Here is a 15,633-nt window from a genome sequence, read left to right on the forward strand (position 1 = left end):
GGCATGAGCAGTAGGCAGTTTCAAACCATATGACTCTTAAGACCACAAGACCTAGGAGCAGAATTAGGCCATTCAGCCCATTGAGTCTGCTTCACCATTCCATCATGGCTGATTTATCATCCCTCTTAATCCCCTTCTCCTGCCTTCCCCCTGTAACCTTTGATGCCCTTACTAATCAAGAACCTATGAACCTCCACTTTAAATATACCCAATGCATTGACCTCCTCAGCCATCTGTGGCAATGAATTCCAGGAATTCACCACCCTCTGGCTAAAGAAATTCCTCCTCATCTCTGTTCTAAAGGGATGCCCTGTTATTCTCAGGCTGTGCCCTCTGGTCCTAGACTTCTATACCATAGGAAGCATCCTCTCCACATCCACTTCGTCTAGGCCTTTCAATATTTAATAGGTTTCAGTGAGAACCCCCCCTCATTCTACTAAACTCCAGGGCCACCAAACACTCCTCACATGTTAACCCTTTCATTCCCAGAATCATTCTTGTGAACCTCCTCTGGACCCTCTCCAGTCCCAGCACATCATTTCTTAAATAAGGGGCCCAAAACGGCTCACAATACTCCACGTGTGGTCTGACCAGTGCCTTATAAAGCCTCAGCATTAAACATAGAGGCCTTTTAGATAGGCATATGAATAGGAAGGGAATGGGGGGGGGTGATATAGATGATACTACAAATTATGAGGACAGGCCATTCAGCCCACAATGATGTACCAATTCTGATTCCAATTTATACTAATAGCTCTCTTGCTGTGTATATCCATATCCCTCCATTTCCTTCATATTCTACCTAAACATCTCTTAAACTGCACCAAACTGCCAGCTTCCACTACTATCCCTAGTAAAGGGCTGGTAGTGAAGCTGTCCAAAACAGGAAATGGTGCATGGATGACAGGAAAATGGAGGGTTTTATGTAGGAGGGAAGGGTTAGATTGATCTTAGAGTAGGTTAAAAGGGTTTGCACAACATTGTGGGCCAAAAGCCCTCTACTGCGCTGTAATGTTCTATGTTCCATTCCAGGTACCTACAACTCTCTGTCTAAAAAACCTGCCCCTGATATCGCCTTTAAAGTTCTCCCCACCCCAACCATGCTCTCTGGTATTTGACATTTCTACCCTGGGGAAAAGACCTGGATTGTCTAACGCCTCAAATAATTTAAAAACCTCCATCATGTCTTCCCGTCAGCCTCTGGCATTCTAGGGAGGACAACCCAAATTGGTCCAATCTTTTCTTATAGCTCATAACCTCTAATCCAGGCAGCATCCTGCACCCTCTTGTGCACCCTTTCCACAGTCTCCTCATCCTCCCTATAATGGGATGACAGAACTGCACAGAACACTCCAAGTGTGATCTGACTAGAGTTTTATATAGCTGCAATGTGACTTCCTGATTCTTATACTCAACACTCTTCCCAATGAAAGCAAGTATTCCATACACTTCCTGATGAAGGGTCTCATCAACTGTGTACTCTTTTCCATAGATGCTGCCTGGTCTGCTGAGTTTCTCCAGCATTTTGTGTGCGTTGCTTGGATTTCCAGCATCTGCAGATTTTCTCTTGCTTGGGACTTTCTTTACCACTTTTTTTGTTCCAGTTTATTCAAGTTTAAGCTTAATTGTCTTTCAACTATACATGAATGCCAATGAATATAACCAAATGAAACAGCATTACTCTGGGGCCAAGGTGCAAAACACAGCATGGTGATATACAGCACAAGGCACATACAGCACATACAAGCTTCCAACATATAAAATTCTTAACTTAATCTTAATATTTTACTTATTTTTATTAACACATTTTAATTAAATTTATTATTTTAATTGTTAAATCTACTTAATTTTTCAGTTAATGAAATCTCTTTCAACTGCTTGTAAGTACGCCATTTACAACAACGAGCCTTCAAAAAGCCAGCAAGGTGGTTAGACTGGGGTCATTAAACCTTGTGCCCCACCCAACTCACAAAGCCACCATTGTCTGGCCATGGGATGAGTGCAGGGTGTTGACTGAATCAAGGACAATTTAGTCCATTTTAAACGGACTTCAGGGGAACTTCACACAGATGCAGTAATAGTCACATTGCCATGCTTGAGGTGTTTTTGGTAATCCTGTTAGTGAGGCTACGGCAGAAAGAGTGAGTTCTGGGTAGTACCAGAGACCTAATCAACTCACCCTAAACTCCAGTTATTACCATCAGGCTCCCTGACCAGTGTGGATAACTTTTCATCTCAGCTGTAAACTGATTCTACAACCAATGGACTCACTTTCAAAGGTTCTACAACTCATGTTCTCAGTGTTATGTATCTTATCTTATCGATCTATCTATTTACTTGCACATTTTGTCTTCTTTTGCACATTGGTTGTTTGTCAGTCTCTGTTTGAGTGTAGCTTTTCATTGATTCTATTCTATTTCTTTGCTTTCTGCAAGAAAAATTAATCTCAAATTAGTATATAGTGACTTTGATAATAAATTTACTTTGAACTGTTGAACTTGGAATCCCATCAAAGCAGTTGGGAATTCCAGTTCAATAAATTAATGAGCAACTGTCAGTAATGATGAACATAAGACTGCTGAATTGTTTTAAAACTATTTGGTTCTCTTGGGAAGGTAACCTGCCATCCCTACCTGATTTGGCCAGTATGTAACACCAGCAAAGTGATTGGCTCTTCCCTGCCCTCTAAAATGGCATGTTTAGTTCAGGGGTAATTGGTAATAAGCAATAAATGTTAGCTCAGACAGTGATGGCCAGATCAGAAGAATGGATCAATTAGATTAGTTTCGGGCCGACCTCTCCAGTCTGATACAAATATCTCAAATGGAAGTGTAATATGGCATGATTTTATCAAAGTCACCCTGACATTTTGCCTTCTCTCTCATCGTTGCAGCACAAAAATGCAAACTGTGACAATGCCAGTCAGATCAGACTTCCACTCATAGATTGACATTCTGTTCTAAGACACCCGCTTCTGGTGGCATCAGCACCATTCACGTAGTCTTAACCGACGTTGCCAAATAGATCGCTAACTTTAACACTGAACTGTGACTGTTTCACTAGCTGTAAGGATATGTAGAGCAACACACACAATATTCCTCCACATATGGAGGAATTCCTTGGGTCTGGCACATCAATGGACAGGAATAAACTGTGGCTATTTTGGACTAAAACATCATGCACAGATAAATATTGAATACAACGTTTGCACTTACAATCATTATTCCACCTCGTCTCTGATTGTCAGCTTGCAAACTTTGCTACCTTTTCAGATTTTAAATCACTTCCTATTAGTAACCTGTTTGATGGTCAGAAATTCAGAGGATTTGATCTGATGTTGCTGAACGGATTGCTAACATTCACATTGAAGTATGACTGTTTCCCCAGCTGTAAGGATATATAGAACCACACACACACACACACACACACACACACACACACACACACACACACACACACACACACACACACACACACACACACACACACACACACACACACACCCCTCCCCCCCCCCCCCCCAACCTGGAGGAACTCAGCAGGTCAGGCAGCATCTATGGAGAGGGATAAAGAATTAACATTTCAGGCTAAGAAACTTCATCAGGATTATGGATATACAGTACTGTGTAAAAGTCTTAAGCACATATATAAAACTAGGGTGTCTAAGACTTTTGTACAGTAATGTGTTTGTCTTATGTATTGCACTGTACTGCTGCCACAAAAATTCAAACTTCAAAACATAGTTGAGTAATGATAAACCTGATTCTGATATGGGTCTCTATTGTGGACTGAGAGAGGGAGAGAGGGAATCATGGTTGGGAAAAGGGGAAGGGAGAGGGGAGGGAGTGGGAAGCACCAGAGAGACATTCTGTAATGATCGATAAACTAATTATTTCAAATCAAATGACCTTACCTGTTGTCCCAGGGCTGGGTGTATCTGCACTGGTGCCACCCCACCCCTGGCACTCCTTCTCTGACACCTGTCTCACTCCCCTCCCATGGCTCTGTCCACTCACGCCATTCTCAACGTCTTTTGCTCCCGCCAGATTTACAAACTCAGTCTCCACTCCATTGATAAATACAGTACTGTGCAAAAGTTTTAGGCACCCTAGCTATATATATATATATTGCACCCTATGTCACCTCTTCAGATTTTAAATGAATTCTTATGAGTAGCCCGTTTGATGGTTAGTAATTCAGTAGGTTTGATTTGTTTTGCTTCACTTTCCTTCACAAAGGAATTTCCTACACTGTTTTCTCTGAGTAAACTTCAGCCCATCCAAATGCTCCCAGTAAGTTATCTGACTCCACGTTTTCAGCACCACCGTGCTCACTTACACCTGGGCCTAAATGACTCAGTGCTATCTCCATGTTCAAAGTTCAAAGTACACTTATTATCCAAGTACATATACATGATACAACCTTGAGGTTCATCTCCTTACAGGCTGCCAAGAAAATTCAGATTCAGGTTTATTTATCACATGCACATTGAAAAACACAGTGAAACGTGTCACTTGCATTAACAACCAACACATTCTAACACCAACAGAGCATGCCCACAATGCTCAGCAGTACAAAACAGAACACAACAAGCAACAAAACAAGCCCTTTTCCTCCCTGCCACCCACCCACACTCGGACAGTCCTCCAACTCCTTCCATTATCTTGTCACTCCTCGCCTCCTATATCACCTCCAGCTCGCATTCCCCATCGTTGCAGTTCATCGCCCTCCCTCTGACCTTCAGCTGCCTAGGACCCAAACTCAGGCATCTTAAGATCACTCTACCTTATGGCCCTCTGAGCAAACCTTTGGTCATTTATCCTTATGAATCTTCCTTTGCCACTATGTCAATTTTTGGTGGATTATGCTTCTAAGAAGTATGTTGCAATGTTCACTTGTTTAAAGGAGTTCCATAAATCCAAAATTCCATTGCTCTTTTGGTCAGAGTGAAGCCATCATTAAAAAGGCGTCTCATGTAGTTCCCTTTAGTAAGTCAAGAATCTGAGGGTTCCCAGTCACCAATCGAAGCACTCACTGAATATATTATTCCATTTACAGTTAATCCAGACATAAAAAGACTCCATTTGGTTTTGTTTATGGACAGTACCAGAAAGCAATGAATACTTTCTGTATCATATCATTTTCAGAGGGTTAAATATAGAATTATGGAGAGTTAGACATGAGTGGAAAGGCTATAATTTACTTTGGTGGCATCAGAAACCACGATAGCAGCTTTTAAGTGAATTATGAATGTTGCCTCAACCCAGAGATTAAATTATAGCTTTCCACTGTCTACCATCTGTGTTTTCTTAAAAACAAAATACACAGCACCCTCAGTCAAATGGGAAGGATGCTAATCATTCCTATAGGAACACTGCCGCCAGTAAATCTGTTTTGCTAATCTCTTCCTGTGTTTGTCTGTAGGATGCTTTGGTGGTTATGCCTTCAGTCAACTAGGCACCATGGTCTGGAACTTGTTCCTTGCATCCAGCAAGCTCTCCGCCCTTCAAACCCTGTCAGAAACCACTTTCCTTGACCGCCTTTCTGGCATCTCCTTCTCTGAGTCTTGAGTCTACAATGTGGTGTTCCAAAGTTCTGTTGGATCCTGAAGCTTTTGCGATCCAAAGGATTCTTCGGAAGTTAAGAATGAGGCTTACGATCGTTTTATTGAGTGTTGCAAGAACAAAGAAGACAAAGGAGTGTGAGGAGAGAGAATGAAGGAGAGCAGAGCAGGGGAAGAGAGCCTAAGGAAAAGAAATGTGGTCTGGACCACTGTTAATATTAAATTCCATTGATAGCATTAACCAATCAACTAGCCAGACTCAAATAATATGATATCTGCCACTAAAACTAAGAAATTTCCAGAAAAATACAGAGGAAACTGTAGCCACTGAAAAACTCACTGAATGGTTGTATTATATAATAGGTGATTATATAAAAATACAAACAGCCATAACAAAGTTAAACTAAAATAAAAATAGCAATTCTACAGCCCTATCCAGCAGTTCCTTGGGATAGTTTTCGATATCGAAGACAGCACACAAGGGCAAACTGTTAATCCTGTAGCTTTCTTGAGAACCACAAGAGCAATGAAATACATACAATAGTGTGCAAAAGTCTTTGGCACATATATACAGTATAGCTTGGGTGCCTACCGCTTTTGCACAGTACTTTGCAATTTTAAATATTGCACTGCACTGCTGCAAAAAAACAAAACAAATTTCATGACATACATGAGTGATGATAAACCTGATTCTGATATGGGTCTCTGTTATGGACTGAGAGCGGGAAGGGGGCAGGGAGAGGGGAATCATGGCTGGGAAAAGGGGAAGGGAGAGGGGAGGGAGCGGATACACCATGGAGACATTCTATAATGACCAATAAACCAAATGTTTGGAATCAAATGAGCTTGCCTGGTGTCTCAGGGCTGGGCGTGTCTGCACCCGCATCACCTCCTGTCCCTGACACTCCTTCTCTGCCACCTGTCCCACACTTTTCCCACAGCGCTCCACCCTCACCATTCCCAACATCCTTTGCTCTCACCAAATTTACAAACTCACTCTCTGCTCCACATTGACAAATACAATACTATGCAAAAGTGTTAGGCACCCTGGCTATATATATATATATATATATATATATATATATATATGTCCCTAAGACTTTTGCACAGTACTGTAGCAGATAACTTTTTGAAATAATGAGGGATAAGTTATCAGGACACCTCCATTTGCTTTCCTTTGAATAGGAGAACAGAATTTCTACATCTGCTTGGAAGTGACCAGGGTCTTTATTTAATGTACAGTATATTCTGAAAAACTACTCCTCCATTGGTACAGCATTTCCTCAGTAGGAGTTTGAGGAAATGTGCTATGTCACCAAAGACATTAGTAGATTTCTACCTACATACTGTGGTACTGATATGGAGGGGAGAATGCACAAGATCAAAAAAAGCTGCAGATGGTTGTAAACTCAGGAAGCTCCATCATGGGCCCTTGCCTCCTCACCATCAAGGGCAGCTTCAAAAATGATTCCCTCCGAAAGACAGTATCCATCATTAAGGGCCCTCATCCTTTAGGACATGGCCTCTTCTCATTACTACCATCAGGGAGGAGGTCTATCAGGAGCCAGAAGACGCTCACTCAATGTTTTAAGAACAGCTCCTTCCTCTGTCATCAGATTTGTTTATAGTCCGTGAACCCATGAAAACCACTTCACTATTTCTAGTAAAACACACAGACTGCTGGAGGAACTCAGGAGGTAAGGCAGCATCGGTGGAGAGGAATAAAGAGTTGACGTTTCAGACCGAGACCCTTCAAACCTTCATCAGGACTATTCTACTCTATTTTTCCTCACTATTTTTGCACTACCTATTTATTATATACAGTATATACAGGATATATATTATTTATAGTGTGTGTATATATATACTGTAATTTATAGTATATTTAATGTATTGCATGGAGCTGCTGCCACAAAACAACAAATTGTGTGACATACAGTATGTCAGTGATAATAAACCTGATTCGGATTCTGATTCAGAACTGGCGCTTGGTTGAGAAAGATTTTCAAGAGTCTCCTGAGTGAGCATTGAACCCACAACCTCCAACACAATAGAAAAAATGTTGCCATTGACTCCAGACCAAATATTATCAAAACACTCAAGGCTGGACAAAATTCCTTCTTCCTTTGAACTAAAAGTGGATCTCTTTGCATCCACTCATCCAAACGGTATGACTGAAGTCTATGTGGATCCAATTTGGAGAACGTTGGTACAGCATGGTGGGGAAGGTGGAATTCATTGCCTGAGATTCTGGCCTCTGACATAGCCAATAACTCTACAACTCATCTTCTCACTATATTTTAATTATTTGCACAATTTGTCTTCTCTTGCACATTGGTTGTTTGTCTTTGCTATGTAGAGTTATTCATAAACTCTGTTGCTTTTCTTTATTTTCCTGTAAATGCATGCAAAAAAAGAATCGCAAGGTAGCATATGGTGACATACACTCAGTGGCCACTTTATTAGGTACACCTGCACACCTCCTCATTAATGTAAATCTCTAATCAGCCAATCATGTGGCAGCAACTCAGTGCATAAAAGCATGCAAACATGGTCAAGACGTTCAGTTGTTGTTCAGACCAGATGTCAGAATGGGGAAGAAATGTGATCTAAGTGACTGACCATGGAATGATAGTTGGTGCCAGATGGGGTGGTTTGTATATTTCAAATCACTGATCTCCTGAGAAAAACAACAAAAAAAAACATCCAGTGAGGGGCAGTTCTGTGGGTGAAAGTGCCTTGTTAATGAGAGGGATCAGAGGGGAATGGGCAGACTGGTTCAAGCTGACAGGAAGGCAACAGTAACTCAAATAACCACACGTTACAACAGTGGTGTGCAGAAGGGCATCTCTGAATGCACAACACGTCAAACCTTGAAATGTCAACTGTTCATATTCCCCCTCCATAGATGCCGCCTGGCTTGTTGAGTTCCTCCAGCATTTTGTGCGTGATTCAAATGCTCAAAGAGTACCTGCCTCTACCGTACCCTCAGACAGGTTCCAGCCAATCTCTAGGTTAAAAAATCCCTCCTCATCTTCCCTCTAAATCTTTTACCCTTTACCCGAAACCAATGCCCTCTATTAACTATAAACTACCCTCATAGCTTAGTATACTTCTTTCGGGTTTGCCCCCACTCTCACCCATACACCCCTCCTCCATTCCAATGGAAACCACCAAAGACCCTTCAGTCTCTTCTTCTAACTAAAACACCCTGGTGAATCTCTCCTGCTGTCACATCTGACTTGTGTGTGCGTGCCCTTAACTCCTGGTGGAGCTGTCGGGGTGCCGTAATGACACCAATCTTTTTGGTGATTGCTTATCATACGGCGTGTCTTGGGCATCTGAAACCTGGCGGAGCCCATCCCTCTCCAGGATTATTTTTTACGAGGTCGAGTTGCTAGCTCGACACTCAACCCAGGCACGGATGGAGATCATACAAGGGAGCCGGCCAGATCTGAACTCGTGACCTCTCACCCCAAAGTCCAGCGCTGATGCAACTACGCCACCAGCCAGCATCTAACCATCTGTGGCCTAATTAACAGTTTATACAATTGCACCATAACCTCCGCACTCTTATATTTTCTTCTTTGACAATTGAAAACAAGTATCCTGTATGCTTTCTTGACTACCTTATCCACCTGTGTTGCCATTTTCAATGAAACTTTAGATGTGTACACTAACGTACTCTCCCTTCAGCAGGTCCTAGGGTCCCACCATTCATTGTGTATCTCCTGTCCATATTAGTGCTTCAAAAATGTATTGTTTCAAATTTTCAGGATTAAAATCCATTAAACCCACCATTGAGCACATTTACAAGGAGTGCTTCCACAAGAAAGCAGCATCCATCATCAAGGCCCTCACCATGCAGGTCATGCTCTCTTCTCACTACTACCACTGGGCAGGAGGTACAGAAGCCTTAGGTCCCACACCACCAGATTCAGGAACCATAGGCTCCTGAACCAGTGTGGACAACCTCACTCACCACAACTCCGAACTGATTCCACAACCTGGAGACTCACTTTCAATGACTGCAGCTCATCTCTTCAGTATTAAATTTTTTAATTTGCAAAATTGGTCATCTTTTGCACATTGTTTGTTTGTCAGCCTTTGTTTATTAATAATTATTCATAAATTCCACTGCAAGAAAATTAATCTCAGGGTTGTATATGGTGACATACTGTATATTTACTTTAATATTAAATTTTCTTTGACTTTACCATCTTACCAACTCTTCAACTGCCCTCTTTGGACTCACAACCACCACCATTTTTTCCTATCATTTGCAAACTTATTAATCATATATTCATATCCATACTGTTCATGTATAAAACAAATAGCAAGGGTTCCCGGATGGTTCCCTGTAGTATACCAGTGGTCAAAGGCTTCCAATCAGAAAACCAGCCCCTGACCATTGCTCTCCACTTCCAATCACTATGCTGGCTTTGCATTCAGTTTACTAACTCGCTCTAGATCCTGTGGGCTCTGTTTTTGGATGAGTCGCCCATGCAAGACCTTATCAAAGATCTGGCTTAAATCCATGATGACATCATCATTGCACTACCCTCACTGACACACTCTGATACTCACACTCAATTATATTGGTCAGACAGGATCTCTCCTCAACAAAGTCAATCTGACTAATCCTGTCCCTCAATATTACCCTACTATGGATGTTAGACTCACTGGCCTATAATTATTTGGCTATCTCCACTGTCCGTCTGACATAAAGGTACAACATGTGCTCTCTCCCAGTCATATGGATTTTTATCAGAACCTTAACAATCTCCTCTCTTGCCTCCTGCAACAACCTTGGATTCATCTTATCAGGCCCTAGCAATTTACAGTAACTTTAAACCCACTAAGGCTTCCAATATTTCCTTTTCAATGGTGTTTTGCTCTAGAATTTCACCTATTTTCTTCCAATTTTCCTTCTTTGTGCATTTGTCTTTGCTATTTTTGTTCTTTATCCAACAATGCCACTGTTCAGTTACAGTTACAGTTACAGTCTCATCTGACAGACAATAAAGTAAATTCTGTTTTCAGATACTTAAAGCTCTTTTAAAATTCCTGAAATCTCAGAGGAACAGCTCCTCCTAATGGTCGAATGGATAAATGCAAAACCTATAATTATGCAAGTTCTTCAGTAACGTTTAATGGCAGCTGGCAAGGTGCATTACCGCCTTCTACTGAGTTGGTGTGTGGAGCAAAGAGACAAGGAAGTATACCTACTAAATCCACCCCCCCAAAAAAACTCAAATATTATCAAAAAGTCTAATGCTTTTCAGAAAGTCAAATAGGCACGTATATACATTACAATGGTAGTGATACCCTAATAAACTTTCCATGTTAAACTGTGTCTGTCCCAAAGATCTGATTTTCTTTTGCACCTCATAGGACCTGGATTCAAACAATGCATGCTGCACCATTTCTTAACAAGTGCCCTCTCTACAGATGCCCGTATCATCAAGGAATTATTCAGCCTAGTTTGTCCAATAATTATAACTTCTTCTCTCTTTTTATACCCATCTCCAGTTGAGCTCCCACCATTCGATGAACTTTATATAAATGCCATCCTTTTTCCTTATCCCAACTTTGTTGCCACAGTGATTGAATAGACTTTTTAATTGTGGTTTTCACAACCGCTTATGCAATGTCACCATTATATTTATATCCTTAATTTTAAATTGGCAAGAATATCTGTCAACTTGTTTCCTTCAAGCCCAACATGGAAAGGGACCCATGAGAAACAGATACACAGACCTAGACCCTGCAGCCTCAACAGATGTTGTCAATCTCAAGAAGAATGTCTGGCCTACAATTTGAAATACCTGTTTTAACAGATAACAAGGCAGAATGATTCGGAGCACAGAAGTACAAAATCAGGTCGTACTTTTTCGACCCATTCCAAGGCTAAGATGATAGCAATCATCTCAGACATGAATACTTATATTTTGTCTGATAATCTTTTCTTAATAGTCACTTGAAACTTTGGAACAATTGCGGAAGTTCCCAGTGGTCACATGAGTTTACCTGATCCGCAATCAGTTACTGACAGAGTTGCCGAGCCTCTATGATTGCGTGTGGAGTTTCCAAGTGTTGGCAATTAAGATTGCAGGCATTCCTACAAGCAACATGGAGAAAGTTTAGCAAAACATTACAAGTAACATTTGCACTATTTATTTAAATTAATTTTATATATATATACACACACGCACATTTCTTATAGTAATTAAAGGTATTTTTAATCATTGCACTGAACTGCTGCCGCAAAACAACAAATTTCATGACATATGTCAGTTGTTACAGATTCAGCAACAATAAATATACAAGTGAGGGAGGGTTTTTATAACAAATAAAACATTTATTAAACACTGAAAAACAAACCCCCAAAAGTAAACAAACAACTAACGCAACCAGAAATCAGCTGCTGTGCGGCAGCTTGAACAGTTCTTAAAGCGATAAAGCAAAAATAGTTCTTAAATCGATGTTGCAAAAACAGTTCTTCAAAGTAGTACCGCAAAAGTTCAAAATGCTTACAGTCCATTAAAGGAGAGACTTTTTAGATGATTTAAATTCTCTTTCACGTTTTGTTGCAGTTCCCAGTCGAACTATACTTTTCCTGGAGAATTTACGAAGATGAAAATGAAACGGCTTAAAGGCACTGACCTTTCCTTGACAAAACTGTACCCAACCCTTTCTGCTATTATTTGCAGGGGTTACCACGGGCACAGCCAACGAATTCCTTCCGAATGAGGATCAAACAAGGTCAAACCTATTTCACCGTCGAAATCGACTTTCCTCGATCTTTTAGCTCCCGAACTCCGATCTTCACTCTCCACCAATTTTTAACTGGCAGTATTATAAAGAAACTGCCAGCAATGACCTTTTAAACTTTAGGCATTAAATAAAACTCCACCTTTCAACCAAACTGCGTCATAATATTGGACCACGCAGTGGCATGGAGTTAAAACGGCAAATCCAGCCACGAACTGCCCCTCCTCACAGGGAGGGGTCCTTCTTTTATACCCTGTAAAAAAAACCTGTCACATGACCTCTACTGGTGGGAAATTGACGTCACTCCACCATCACAAGACCACTACCTTAAGTCCAGTATAGCTTCAACACCACTGTCACGTGACAAGTACAAGATACCCACGGGTACGTAACATAGTAATATTAAACCTGATTCTGATAATTTCAATTTGATGTTGAGACAGACAATTGGGACAAAGGGCTTTATTGTGCATTGCAGAGAAGTGGGAATATTTAAAAAATAGTTTCTTAAATGCGCCTAATGTATCTACCTCTACCATTACCCTTGGCAGTGTGTTCCATGCACACACCAATCTCTGTGCAAAGAACTTGATTTTCTCATCCCTCTATACTTCCCTCCAGTCACTTTAAAATTATGCCCCCTTCACATCAGCCATTTCCTCCCTGGGAAAAAGTCTTGGGCTGTCCACTTGATCCATGCCTCTTATCATCTTGTACACCTCTATCGTCACCTTTCATCCCAATTCACTCTAGACTCTTTCATCCTATCCTCGTAAGACATGCTCTCTAGTCCATATAACATCCTGGTAAATCTCCTCCGCACCATCTCTAAAGCTTCCACATTTAATTTGTGTTCCTTTATTATCTTTGATTATATTCCAGCAGTAATTGTAATGTAGAAATGAGGCAATTAATTTACAGATGGCAAACTCATACAAACAGTATGAGCAAAAAAAGACACAAAATGCTGGAGGAACTCAGCAGGTCAGGCAGCAACTATGGAAATAAACAAACAGTCAATGTTTCAGGCTGAGACCCTTCAGGACTGGAAAGGAAGAAGGAAGATAATCCCTAGATCAGACTAAATAATCTGCTTTGGTAAGATGAAAGGTTGCTAAATATTGGCCCAGAATTAACTCCTTATTCAAAAATAGTATACGTCCACTGGCTCTCTGAGTTCTGAGGTGACAGGTGAGCCTCTTTAATATATGGAGCAGGAGATGCCTAACAGGGAGTCAGATAAGAAGGTTTTAAAGCAGTGTCCTCCTTTTGCTATCTACACAGTGCTCCTGACGCAGGGACTGAAGGTTCTCAATGCTATCCAAAACAGTCCATTTCCTCTTTAATTGACCATGCACCAGGTATTTTTGGTTTTGATCTGGATTTCCACCAACTGCAGACTTTTTTTTCTCCAAACCCTACAGTGTTAGTCACTTTGACTCAAAAAGTGCTGAAATTATGGTGAGAGCTGACATAGATTGGGTGGCTGCTTTGTCAAGCACCTTTGCTTCATCCATCGCAAAATAGAGGATCTCCTGGTGGCAACCCATTTCAATTTGATTTCCCATTCCCATTTTGACGTGTCTGCCCATGGCCTCCTCTACTGCCACAATGAGGTCAAACTCAGTTTGGAGGAACAACACCTTATATTCAGTCTAGGTAACCTTCAACCTGATGGCATTAACATCGATTTCTCTATCTTTGGATAATTTCTCCCCTCCTCTCCTTCTCTATTTTACCATTCCTTATTCTTGTTATTGTCTTACCCCTTCTCTTCTCTTCAGCTGCCCATCACCTCCTTCTGGTTCCTTCTGTTCTTCCTTTTTTTCATGGTCCATTGTCCTTTCCTATTAGATTCTTTCTTCTTTAGTTCTTTGCTTCTTCTACATATCACCTCCCAGCTTCTTACTTCAACCCCTTCCCCAACCCACCTTCCACTTCACCTGGCTTCACCTATCACCTACCAGCTTGTACCCCTTTCTCCCTCCCCACCTTCTTATTCTGGCTTCTGCCGCTGTCCAATTGAGTCCTGATGAAGGCTCTCGGCCTGAAACATCGACTGTTTGTTCCCTCCATCGATGCTACCTTATTTGCTGAGTTCCTCCAGCATTTTTGTGTGTGTTGCTCAAGGTTTCCAGCATTTGCAAAATGTCTTGTGTTTAGGAAATTATGGTGTGTTGTCCTAATTCCCTTTTTGTAAGGAAATCTCTTGGCAGCAAGGGTGGCTTGCTTCCATTCCAATTCTGAGTGTTCTGAGATGGCTGATGAGGGCAAGGTGGTACCTGTAGACTCTATCACAGTTAGTAGTTAGGGAGGCAGCTCAACCCTTTACACTGGGCTTCTGTGTACTCCCAGCATGTAAATGCCATCTCAAAAACTACTCCTCCATTTTGAGTAGCCATGTTCCTGGGGCTACTAGGGTTGCTACACCTGGTCATTGGTGACTTTAACAGCATCCTTGAATCAATTGCTCTGTATTGCTGTGATTGAGCTCAGAGTAGAATTACTTTCAAAGTTCAAAGCAAATTTATTATCAAAGTACATCAGACTCATTTTCTTGTAGGCATTCACGTTAGAACAAAGAAATAAAATGTAATCAATGAAAACCGCATTCCAAAGATGTACGGTTTGGGTCAGTGACTTGTGGGCATGCTATGTTGGTGCTGGAAGCATGGTGATACTGGCAGGCTGCCCACCACAATCCTCGCTAATTTGATTTGACACAAACAATGCACTTCACTGCATGTTTTGATGTACAAATGACAAATAAAGTTAAATGTCAGCACTTTAGGGGCCAGTAGATGGCTTAAACAGCATCCTTGAATTAATTGTGCTGTATTGCTGTGGTTGAGCTGAGAGTGGAATTCCTTTGGAAGCCTGCGTCAGCCTGCCCAGTGGAGCTGATCAAAGTCTGGGAGAGGATGCTGACTGCAGTGTGCTAATCATGCTGATTGATTTGAAGGATGTTTGCAGAGACTGTGCTGACTCTTCAGAACTTTGAGGTGCCAGCTACAAATAATCAAAGTCTCAGGAATGTGCATGTGTCAAGGAATTAATGCTGCCCATTGTCTGAGATTCACGCTGGGTTTGAGGGTTTAATCACAATATTCATTTGCATTGTTGGCCAAGGGTTCTGCAAACTCACTGAACGTAGAACATAGAACATAGAAATCTACAGCACACTACAGGCCCTTCTGCCCACAATGTTGTGCCGACCATGTAACTTACTCTAGAAATTGCCTGGAATTTCCCTACCGCATAGCCCTCTATTTTTCTAAGCTCCATGTGCCTATCTA

Source organism: Hemitrygon akajei, chromosome 18 (genome assembly GCF_048418815.1).
Source record: "Hemitrygon akajei chromosome 18, sHemAka1.3, whole genome shotgun sequence".
Classification (NCBI taxonomy): domain Eukaryota; kingdom Metazoa; phylum Chordata; class Chondrichthyes; order Myliobatiformes; family Dasyatidae; genus Hemitrygon; species Hemitrygon akajei.